Source organism: Martes martes (genome assembly GCF_963455335.1).
Source record: "Martes martes genome assembly, chromosome: 9".
Taxonomy (NCBI): Eukaryota; Metazoa; Chordata; class Mammalia; order Carnivora; family Mustelidae; genus Martes; species Martes martes.
In genome coordinates this window covers 100,142,157-100,154,509 of record NC_137896.1, presented here as the reverse complement: position 1 = coordinate 100,154,509, position 12,353 = coordinate 100,142,157, and the positions used below count along the sequence as shown (strand labels likewise).

General features: G+C 38.8%; 1 protein-coding gene across 2 annotated transcripts in view; it reads left to right on the top strand.

The window, feature by feature from the left end:
• Positions 1 to 12,353, top strand: part of LOC308349321 (E3 ubiquitin-protein ligase RNF103) — a 110,188-nt gene that overhangs the window by 51,439 nt on the left and 46,396 nt on the right. The gene's annotated exons all lie outside the window — the stretch shown is intronic.

Here is a 12,353-nt window from a genome sequence, read left to right as displayed (position 1 = left end):
ATGGCAAAAGAGTCGGGGGATTTGCGTGGGGCGTAGTGGAGTTCGTAAGCGACTGGCCGCTCTCCTTCCCGGCTGGCCAGGTGCCGCTCGGCCCCCATTTCCGGGGCCTTCCACTCCACCGAGGGGCCAGAGGAGGAATCTCTAAGGAGGCGGCTGTGGTAAAAGAGAGCCCTGCTCCGTCAGAACTCCACAGAGGGGCCGAGGGCGGGATAAAGAGTTTCGGAGCCCCGGCACCGGGCACGGAGGTAGCTAGGCGGTCCTGGCCGCTGGAAAACCTTTCCCCTGCGCGCGTTGGTATGTCCCGCCCGGAACCTTTCCCTGGCCGACGCCCCGCCCCTAACGCCCGCCTCCGGACAGTTGGCAGACCTGCCGATAGCCCGAGAGTCGTCCGCAGGGAGCCCACCCACCGCCGCCCCTTCCCTCTAACCTGCTGTGTTAAGTGGAGGGTCTCCTTCCTTTTTCCTCTTTTCCCTGCCCTACAACATGATGTTGACTGCAGGCACGTTAATTGTAGTAAGGACCCGACTGGTGGGAATGGGTACTAAGGCTAACTTAGGACCTGGCTTCGAATTCCGGATCTACCTGTAAACTGAGATAATGGTGTAGTGTGTAGCGGTTGAGTGCCCCGCAGAGTCAGTTTTCCTGTTTGAATCCTTGTTCCCCAGGATTGTGATCTAAGGAAAGTTCATTTCTCTGTGCCTTAGTCTTGTCGAGTAGAAATGATGAAAGTTTCACTTCAGAGTCATGGAAGATGAAAAAAAACTGTAAAGTTTTGTTAAGTTTTTTTAGTAGTGCTAGTTAGGGTTAATTCTTTATATATTCTACTACCTGGCCACCCAACTGCAGACCAGCCTCGTCAGCATCACCTGGCAGCTAGTTAGAAATCTGAGGCCCTGCCCAAGAGCTTTTTAACATAATTTGAATTCTAACAAGATCTTCACTGATTTTTGTGAACGCTAAAGTTTGAGAAGCGTTGCTTTACAACACCCAGTACAAATTTACCCATAATGAAAAAAATAAAAACAAACCCGAAATCCTGTATTAATGATCTCACCTGTTCAGCTTTTGCAGGCATGATTTTAAAAACCAATGTCCTACATCATGAAGTTGCTTACACATAATGTGTGTTAATGATGGTTATATTTGTTAACCATAGGTCCTAGAACACTGCATCCTCTATAAATGTTAATTTCTGTAGGCAACTTACTCAGTTTTACTCCCTGGTAAAATAAAAATTGTGGAGCTGAAATGAGGTAAGAGCATGTGACATTACTTTGTAAGCTGTAGAGCATTCTACAGATGCACATTTTGTATTGTGTGTGTATTCAAAGATGCTTGTTATTGTAGAAGTGTATTTTTAACGTTAGGGAAAGATTATTTTCCTCCAGTGTTTGACCTTAGCTTTGCCATTCATAAAACAAGATTCTGGGAAAACCATCTCATTACTGTTTTAAACTGATCTCTTTGTATATGTGTTTCTTGTATAACACTCAGGGTATTTTTATTTTTATTTTTTTTAAAGATTTTATTTATTTGTCAGAAAGAGAGAGCGAGCACAGGCAGGCAGAGGCAGAGGGAGAAGCAGGTTCCCGGCTGAGCAAGGAGCCCGATGTGGGACTCGATCCCAGGACACAGGGATCATGACCTGAGCCAAAGGCAGCTGCTTAACCAACTGAGCCACCCAGGCGTCCCATCACTTAGGGTATTTTTAAATGATAAATATAATTGCTAAGAACATGATGTCAGAATCCCTTCCAGTATGGCATCTTACCTAGGAAAGTGAGTCAACACCAGAAAATTTTAGGTTTATGCATGAGATTAGTTTTTAAAATATGCCTGTCAGGAGGCACCTGGGTGGCACAGTCGGGCATCCAGCTCAGTTTCTGCTCAGGTTGTGATCTTGTAGGTCATGAAATTGAGCCTCATGCAGGACTCTGCTCTCTGTGTGGAGTTGTCTTGGATTTCTCTGTGCTTGGGTTTCTCTCTCCCTCTACTCTCTCTCTCTCATAAATAAATATATCTTTAAAAAAAATATGCCCGCCAGTAGGATATCATAAAGATGAAATAAACACCGAAGGAATGTGTCATCTAGCAAGTAAGATAAGCATTTCAAGAACAAGTCTGGATTGGGTACTATATAAACAGTTTCAGGAGCTCAGAGGTTGGAGTGATCACCCCCAGACTGGGATGATCAGAAATGATTTGGCCCTTTACTATCATTTTTTCCACACATCACCTTCCTATGAATTGTTCTTGACTGTTTATAGGATTTTTAGTATTATTTAATTGATGGTCAAATATTCCTAAAGCCAAATGGTCTTAAGATGAAGAGTGTTTCAAGGGATATATCAGGGAAACATTATAGCTACTTAAGGAGCCTTACAGACTAAAGTTATTGCCCCCAGGCATCCCTGATGCATTGATGGATATCAATGCATCAGGCATTGATATCCTGATATTTCACCACTAAAAACTTTTTAGTGGTGAAACTTGTTCTACCTTAAAGTGCCCATGTGATGAGTAGATTGGGCTTGCTAAGGATGAAGGAGCCTTGTAATTTAGTTAGAAACCTGTGACTGTGTTGTGATGGGAATCAAGAGGACATGGTATTGTGTTGGAAAGAGATTCTTTGGATTGTTGGACTTAAGGTACTGCTGGAAAATTGTGCTATCCTTACACAGGGATTTTGCTGATTTACCCTTTGGGTAGAGTAGTATAATCATGGCATCAGAATTCCTAAATCCTATAACTAACTTATATCCTTAAACTAAGTCATGTCTCATGGTTGTGGGTTGTTGTCAGAAAAAAAGATGAGACAGGGAGATGGAGAAAAAGAGAAGGGTTCATTTACTTAGTTCATACAGTAAACATTTATTGAGATATTTTTATGTGTATTGGGTTGGATACCAGGTTTTCAAAATAAGACACTGGATTACAACATCAAAGAATACCAAGTTTACTGGGGGAGACTGGCATGTGAATAAATACTCTTATTTTAGAGTAAATAAGGGCAATGATGTAAGTGTATACAAGATCTGTGATGTTACAGTGGGGGGAGTGATTGACTGTTCAGTGCGGGGAAGAAGACCTGATCAGGGAGGGTTTCTAGATCTTATCACAAGATCAGATGGATGATTAGGAAAGAGGGGGCATCCTAAGGAAAGTAAACTGCATATGTAAGGTGTGGAAGTGTGGAGCATAGATTGGAGGAACCAGAAAGAACTCAGGTGTGGTTAGAGGATGAAATAACTGAATGGGATGCAGGGGGAAGCGATGGCAGTGTCAAATATAAAATTGCAGTGGTATATAGAGGGTAGATTAGCAAAGTCCTGTGAGTCGTACTCACTAGGGATGGGAGCATTCAGAATAGTGGTTTGGAGCAAGAATTGGAGGGAAGAGAATTAGGTATGGGGGTCAGTTTGTGGTCCAGGTGTGAGATGATGCTGGTCTTAACCAATAGTGGAAATACGGGGATAGAGAGGATGGATTTTAGAAATATTTAGGAGATGTGGTTGGAATTTGCTGATCTACTGGGTGTGGAATAAGAGTGCAAAGCTGATTCTTAGGGTTAAGTGGAGGTGAGATTAAATAGCAACCTATTATTCTCCTCAGTTTGGTACCATGAACTGAAAATAGGAGAATTCAGGAAAACAGCAGGTTTGATGGGATGCTGATGGTGGAGGGGAAGGAACCACAGTGTTCAGTTTTGGAGAGAATTCAGGAGATCAAGGAAAACAGAGAAAAGGTTATCCTGCGAGAATATTTTTCTACTTGTGTCGCTCAGCAAAATTACACGCTTCTTGAGAGCAAGGATCATGTTTTTATTATTCACTGAGTCAGCGTAGTGTTGAATTCCCTTAACAAGAGTAAGGTGCCTATCAGATATTTGCTTGATGAACAGAAGTAGAGGTAATGAGAGAACAGTTACATATTTGAAGTACAGCCCACTTGTCCTTCCTTTGTATATCCATCTGACGGTAGGCACATTTTGACCTAAGTTCAGTTATTTGTTCCTTTTGGTGAATTTCTGGTTATATGTATGTTTTAAATTTTGAAGAATACACAGAATCCCAGTTTACAGACATCACCTTCAGAGAGAGGTGCAAGGAAGCTAAGGGTCAAGAGTGGGTGGGGAACTTAGTTTTATATATATATATATATATATGCATGTATATGTATGTATATGTATACATATATATACTAAAACAGGTATGCATATATATATATATATATATATATATATGCATACCTGTTTTAGTTTGCTCAGGCTGCTGTAACAAAATACTGTTTACTACACTAGGTAGCTTATACCCAATAGAAACTTATTTCTCACAGTTCTGGAAACTAAGAAGTCTTAAGACCAAGGTACCCAGCAATTCAGTGTCTGGCGAGGACATGATTCTTAATTATAGATGGCTGTCTTTTCACTGTGTCTTCATGGCAGAAGGAGGAATCAAGCTTTCTGGGGTTGCTTTTGTAAGGTCACTAAACTCATTCCTGAGGGCTTGGCACTCATGACCCAGTCACTTCCGTAAGGCCCGACATCCAAATACTATCACATTGGGGATTAGGTTTTAACATAGGAATTTGGGGAAGACATAAACATTCTGTCTGTAGCAGTGTGATTAGAATCTCCCAGCCTGGGACCTGGAATCAGCTATTTCTCTAAGGAACACTGGTTTCTTTTAGAGGGAATGGTATTTAGAAACCAAAATTTAGGTGCTCATGGTACTTAATGCTACTGGAGCGTTCTTGCTTCTAGGCCTTTTAATTGGACAGAACTAAGAAATCATCCTTTAAAAAACACATGAGGTGATTAGAGACTAGGTTGTTTGAAACCAGCCCTTCTGCCGAAAATAACTAGAAGAGATAGATAAAAAGCCTAACTATTTGTAATCACTTAAAATTATCAAAGCAGTGAAGAATTGCAAAATCAAAATCCCAGAAAAAAGGAAAGCTCGATTACATGAGCCCAGTCATTTGGGACCACTTTCCCACTAAAGAGATCCTCTAATTCCTAATGCAGTGGTTAAGAAACTGAGAATTTGAGTGGAGTTCTTCACAGACCCTATGGTTAGATATAGTTCAAAGATTAGAGTTCACGGCATACCAGTGATAATATGATTCAGGTAAATTCCCAAGGCTTTTGGTTGGGTCTCTGAGAAGGGTACACTTGAGCAGTGGCAGTGAGCTGGGAGTAAAATGGCTTTCACAAAGACTGAAGTCCAGTTTCAAATCTCTGATTGCATTCATTAAGTTTAATTAAAAATCAATTGCCAATGCCCTTAGGCTAGGTGTTTGCCAAAAGCAAATGTAAGTCTTCTCTGGAAGGAGATAGCATTATCCAGAGACAAATTATCCTGTGGATTTTTCATATAGTGTGCAGAATTCAGAAAAAAAAGTGACTCATAGGAAATCTCTATTCTGAATATGTCTTTATATATTCTGGATACCAACTTTTTATAAATGCTTTTTATTTGTTACCATTTATGTGGTTAGATCTCAAGATCTCCAAATTTGTGGTCTTTTTTTCTTTAAATAGTGTCTTATGATGAATAAAAATTCTTAATTTCAACGTAGTTAAAAATATCAGTCTTTTACACTTACTGATTTTTTTTTTTTTTAAGATTTATTTATTTGTCAGTGAGAAAGTCTGCGCACACGCGAGCTCACCCTCATGAGGGAGCAAGCACAAGCAGGGGGAGTGGCAGGCAGAGGGAGAAGCAGGTTCACCTCTGAGCTGAGAGCCTGATGCAGGACTCCATCCCAGGACCTTGGGATTGTGACCTGAGCCAAAGGCAGACGCTTACCCAACTGAGCCAGCCATGGGTCCCTGATTTTTGCTGCTTATTTAAGAAACCCCTTCCTAAATTTAAAATTGTAAAAGGTATTCTCCTGTACTGTCTTTTTAGAGTAATACAGTTTTGCACTCTGTATTTAAATTATCAGTCCATCTGGAATTAATTTCAGTGACAGATGTTAACAAATTCAATAATTTTGTTTTCCATTTATTTGGCTTACTGTTCATCTCCACAGTGTTATTGGAAAATGCCCTTTTATTTATTTCCTGTGACTAGTTTGCTTGGCATGTTGTAGACTCTATGAATGAACTTGTATAAAGTGTTTTCTTGATAGTGTGAAACTCTGTAGATTCCTTTTGGTTTTCATAGCATATTGTCTACTTTACAGATGGATTTTTTTAATACTGTGTTCATTTTTTAATTTTCACCTTTATTTATCAATTATAAATACTTTTCATTTATTACTAAAATAATACTGGTACTAAAACATTAATTTCCTTTTTATCTATTTTTAATTTCCTGTTGTTTTTGTAGTGATCTTTATAGTTCTAAGACTTGATACATTTTCTTGAGCTGTTTGTCTTGGACTAGTAGAACATTACCCTAATAGGACATTAGAATCACCTAGAGAGTTTAAGTCTATCATTTGGGCTCTACTACTAGCCCAGTTAAGTTGGTATTAAAGTTGCCCAGGTGACTTCTAGATACAATCAGGTGGAGAACCACTGGGGTATGGCTGGATAATTTTGGTTGTTCCCATTTCTCCCTAGGTATGTTTTTCTTTTGCAAAATCTCTTGATTTTTAAAGTTATTTTTTTCTTTTTGACAAGATTTTATGAAACTTTGACATTTAAAAACATATATAGAAGGTTTCTTTAGATTTTTCATCGTTACTAATCGCTGAAATTTTATGCCCCTTCACAATGCATATTCCATGCAATTGAATTCAACATAAGTTATTGAGCATCTACTTTGTGCCAGACATTGTGCAAAGGCTAAGTGAATAAGAAAAAATCTTTGACCTTTTGTAGTAGACAGTCTGTAAGTAATTATAATATAAAATTGTATACAAGTATATAATATACAAAATATACAAGTATATATATACAAGTTCAGAAAACATTTCTTTAACTATTTTTCTGACTATTGCTAACATTTGGGGAAAGAAATATTTTCTGGTGGTCATGTGAAATTGTTCTATCAGCTAGTTGCTGCCTTCTTTTTTAAAGATCTTATTTATTTGTCAGAGAGCACATGCAGTGGAAGCAGCAAGCAGAGGGAGAAGCAGGCTTCCCACAGAGCAAGAAGCCCAATGTGGGACTTGATCCCAGGATCCTGGGATCATGACTTGAGCTGAAGACCGACACTTAGCTGACTAAGCCACCCATGTGTCCCTAGTTACCATCTTCTACATAGTTATTAAATTGTTCCAATTCACACCTCAGTGCTTCTAGTTATCAAAATACTTCAAGTATAAATATAGGGTATAATTTATCATATTAAGATGTTATTAAAATGAAAATTGAGCTTAATCAGCATTATCTGCAAGATTTGAATTTAGACCATTTAAAAATGAGTTTGTTTCAGTTAATTATAAAAAAAAATCTACTTTTGGGGTGCCTGGGTGGCTCAGTCATTAAGTGTCTGCCTTCGGCTCAGGTTATGATCCCAGGGCTCTAGGATCAAGCCCCACATTGGGGTCCCTGAGAGCCTGCTTCTCCCTCTCCCACTCCCCCTGCTTATGTTTCCTCTCTCGCTGTGTCTCTTTGTCAAATGAATAAATAAAATCTTTTTTTTAAAAATCTACTTTTAATATGGAGGACAAGGGGAGATGGAGAGGAGAAGGGAGTTGAGGGAAATTGGAAGGGGAGGTGAACCATGAGAGACTATGGACTCTGAAAAACAACCTGAGGGTTTTGAAGGGGCGGGGGTGGGAGGTTGGGGGAACCAGGTGGTGGGTATTAGGGAGGGCACGGATTGCATGGAGCACTGGGTGTGGTGCAAAAACAATGAATACTGTTACCCTGAAAAGAAATAAAAAATTTTTAAAAAAAAATCTACTTTCAGTCCACAAGAGCCAAACTATGGAAAGAGCCTAGATGTCCATCAAAGATGAATGGTTAAAGAAGATGTGGTATATATACACAATGGAATATTATGCAGCCATCAAAAATGAAATCCCGCCATTTGCAACAACATGGATGGAACTAGAGGGTATTATGCTAAGCGATATAAGTCATTCGGAGAAAGAGTTATCATATCTTACTGATAAGAGGAATTTGAGAAATAAGACAGAATCATTGCACAAGGGAGGGAAAAATGAAACGATGAAAGGAGAGGGTGAGACAAACCATAAGAGACTCTTAACCTCAGGAAACAAACTGAGGGTTGCTGGAGTGAGGGAGGTAGGAGGAATGGGGTACCTGGGTGATGGACAGTGGGGAGGGTTTGTGCTGTGGTGGTTGCTGTGAATTGTGTAAGACTGATGAATCATAGACCCGTACCCCTGAAACAAATAACAAATTATATGTTAATTTTAAAAATTCTACTTTTATGTATATAGTTGAGTATATTTATGTGGGTCAAATTCTAGGACTTTATTCTGTTCTACTGATCTGTGTGTCTCTTCCTTGGCTGATACTACTCTGTTGAGTACCTTTATAGTAAGTCTTGAAGTTTGATAGTGAGGAATCCCTCAGCTTTGTTTCACTGTTATGTTGGCTATTCTTGGTCATTTGTCTTTACATATAGATTTTAGAACTTCTTTGTTGATATCTACAATTATAGATGGTGGTAATTTTGATTGGGATTGCATTGAATCTGCAGAAGTTGAGAAGAATCGATGCCTTAATGTTGAGTCTTACAGTCATGAACATGGACTGGTCTCTCCATTTATATCTTCTTTGATTTCTTTCATCAGCAATTTATAGTTTTCCAGTAGATCTTATCTATACATATTGTTTGATTTATACTTGATTGGTTTTTTTTGTTTGGTTGGTGCTGTTGTAAAGGCTCCCTTCCCCCCAAATTTCAGATTCTAGTTATTACTGATATATTAGAAAACAGTCAGCTTTCATATATTTACATTCTGTCTTACAAATTTGCTATACTTTTTAATACTGGGAGTTTTTTTTGTTTTTTTGTTTTTTTAATATTAATGATTCTTAGGGCTTTTTTTCCCCATAGAAAATAATGTCCTCTGTTTTAAAAAAAAAAAAAAAAAAGGGCTGTTTAATTGCTTTCTTCCCAATCTGTATGCCTTTTATTTCTTTTGCATGTCTTACTGTATTAGCTGGGACTTCAGTACAGTGTTGAATAGGAGTAGAGGCTTTGTTCCCAACCTTAGGGGAAAGCTTCTAATTTTCTACCATTAATTATGATGTTAGGTGTAATTGGAGGGGCTGCAATTTTTTTTTTTTTTAAGATTTATTTATTTAGAGAGCAAGCACAAGTGGGAGGGGCAGAGGCAGAGAGAGCCTCAGGCAGACTTCATACTGAGGACAGAGCCTGATACAGGACTTGATCTCATGACTCTGATATGATCTGATCCAAAACCAAGAGTTGTATCCTTAACTGACTGTGCCACCCAGGTGCCATGGGGGTTGTGATTTTTTAAAATTATTATTAAATTGAGGGGTTTTTCCTTCATTCAGGTTTGCTGTGAGTTTTTATTGTGAGTAGGTGTTGGATCTTGTCAGATTTTCTTTGTCAGTTCTTATGATTTTTCTTACTTAGCTTACTGATGTGTGGTGGATTACAGTGATCGATTGTTGAATTTTAAACCAGCCTTCCATACCTGGAATAAATTGTACTTGGTAACTATAACCTAAGGTTTATAATTATTTTTATATATTTTTGCATTCAATTTGCTAACATTTTGTAGAGGGTTTTTACATCTGTGTTCATGAACGATACTAACTGCTCTGTACTTTTCCTTTCTTGTAGTGTCTTTGGGTTTGGTATTAGGATAATGCTGGTCTCATAGAAATGAGTTAAGAAGTGTTCCCTCATGGGGCACTTGGGTGGCTCAGTTGGTTAAGCAGCTTCCTTTGGCTCAGGTCGTGATCCCAGGGTCCCAGGCTCCCTGCTCAGTGGAGAGCCTGCTTCTCCCTCTCTCTCTGCCTGCAGCTCTGCCTACTTGTGCACGCTCTCTATCAAATAAATAAATAAAATCTTTAAAAAAGAAGTGTTCCCACATACTTTTCTTGAAGATTTTATTTTGAGAATTGTTACCATTTTTTTCTTTAATGTTTGAGTACCTGTTTTCAATTTTTGGGAGTATATACCTAAGAGTAGAATTGTTGGATTATATGGCAATTTTTTTTTTTTTTAAGATTTTATTTATTTATTTGACAGACAGAGATCACAAGTAGGCAGAGAGGCAGGCAGAGAGAGGAAGGGAAGCGGGCTCCCGGCTGAGCAGAGAGCCCGACTCGGGGCTCGATTCCAGGACCTTGGGATCATGACCTGAGCTGAAGGCAGAGGCTTTAACCCACTGAGCCACCCAGGTGCCCCTCATATGGTAATTCTTTATTTACCTTCTTAAGAAACTCCAAAACTCCATTTTACATTCCCACCAGCAACATACAATTGTTCCTGTTTCTCTACATCCTTGCCAACAATGTTTTTTGTTTTTGTTTTGATAGCCCAGTTGCTGGGAGTTAGGTAGTATCTCATGGTTTTGACTTGCAATTCTTTAATGACCAACGAAGTAGACTATCTTTTCATGTGCTTGCGGACCATTTGTCTTTTTTGAAGAAATGTCTATTTATATCCTTAGGCTGACTTTGTTGTCAAGTTGTCAGAGTTCATTACATACTTATAATAAGCTCTTATCAGATACATGATTTGCAAATATTTTCTCCAATTTTATAGTTATCTTTTTACATTCTTGATAATCTTTACATAGTTGTTTTTAACTTTTTTTTAAAATAGATTTGCTTGAGAGAGAGCATGAGGGGCAGAGGGAGAGGGAGAGAGAGAAGCAAACTTCCCACTGAGCACAGAGCCTGACACAGGGCTCTATCCCAGGACTCTGAGATCTTGACCTGAGCCTAAACCAAGAGTGGAGGCTTAACCAACTGAGCCACCAGGTCCCCCATTTGTTTTTAATTTTAATGAGGTTCAGTTTATGTATTTTTTTTTTGTTTTTATTCTTGCTTTTGGGACATTTCTAATTATCTATTGCTAAATCTGATACTTTGAGAGTTTTATAGATTTAGCTAGGTCTTTGAATCATGTTAATTCTTATATACTGGAGGTAGGAGTACAGCTTGCCTTTTTTTTTTTTTTAAGATTTTATTTATTAGAGAGAAACAGAATGAGCGGGGAGCGAGGGGGAGAGGAAGAAACAGACTACCTGCTGAGCGGGGAGCCTGATATGGGGCTCAATCCCAGGACCCTTAGGTCATGACCTGAGCCGAAGGCAGACGCTTAACTGACTGAACCACCCAGGCGCCCACAGCTTGCTTTTAATTAGTGTTTGCATGGTATATCTCTGTATGCCTTAACCTTTTAATCTTAGTCTTTATTAAGTGGGTATTTGGTAGGCAACATATAGTTGGGTCTTGATTTTAATTCCTCCCTCCCCCACTCTGGCACACCATCTTTTGGTTGGTTTATTTAGACTCTTCACATTTAAAACTACTATTGATATAGCTGCATCAACATCTACAGTGTTGTAACTGGTGTCTATTATACTTTGTTACTTTTTCCCATCTTAAAAAAATTTTTTTTGCCTTGTGTCTTTTTTTTTTTTAAGATTTTTATTTATTTATTTGACACAGAGAGAGAGAGAGATCACAAGTAGGCAGAGAGAGGAGGAAGCAGGCTCCCCGCTGAGCAGAGAGCCCCATGCGGGGCTCAATCCCAGGACCCCGGGATCATGACCCAAGCCGAAGGCAGAGGCCTTAACCCACTGAGCCACCCAGGCGCCCCTGCCTTGTGTCGTTTTAATTGAGCATTTTATGATTCATTTAACTCATGTTTTTGCATATCAATTGTATATTTTTAAGAAAATTCTAGCGATTATCCTGATTTTGAAGTACATTTGCAATTAACAAACTTAACTTCTAATAACATAATGCTGTTTCACATGAAATGGAAGTATCTTCTAACACTGTATTCCCAATCCTCCCTCCTGTCCAATAAGACATTATTTTCATTCATTTCACTTATCTCTATACTGTTTTCATCCAATACACATTTACTATTATTACTTTAACAATTTTTTTTTAAGATTTTTATTTATTTATTTGACAGATCACAAGTAGGCAGAGAGGCAGAGAGAGAGAGGAGGAGGCAGGCTTCTCCGCCGAGCAGAGAAAGCCCGATGCGGGGCTCGATCCCAGGACCCTGAGATCATGACCTGAGCCGAAGGCAGAGGCTTTAACCCACTGAGCCACCCAGGCGCCCCTACTATTATTACTTTAAACAATTATTTTTTAAATCACTTAAGAATAAGGAAAGTAAAAATTTGCTTTTATTTTTTTGATACACTTTCTTTATGTAGATGCAAGTTTCTAACTGTATAATTTTTCTTCTCCCTAAAGA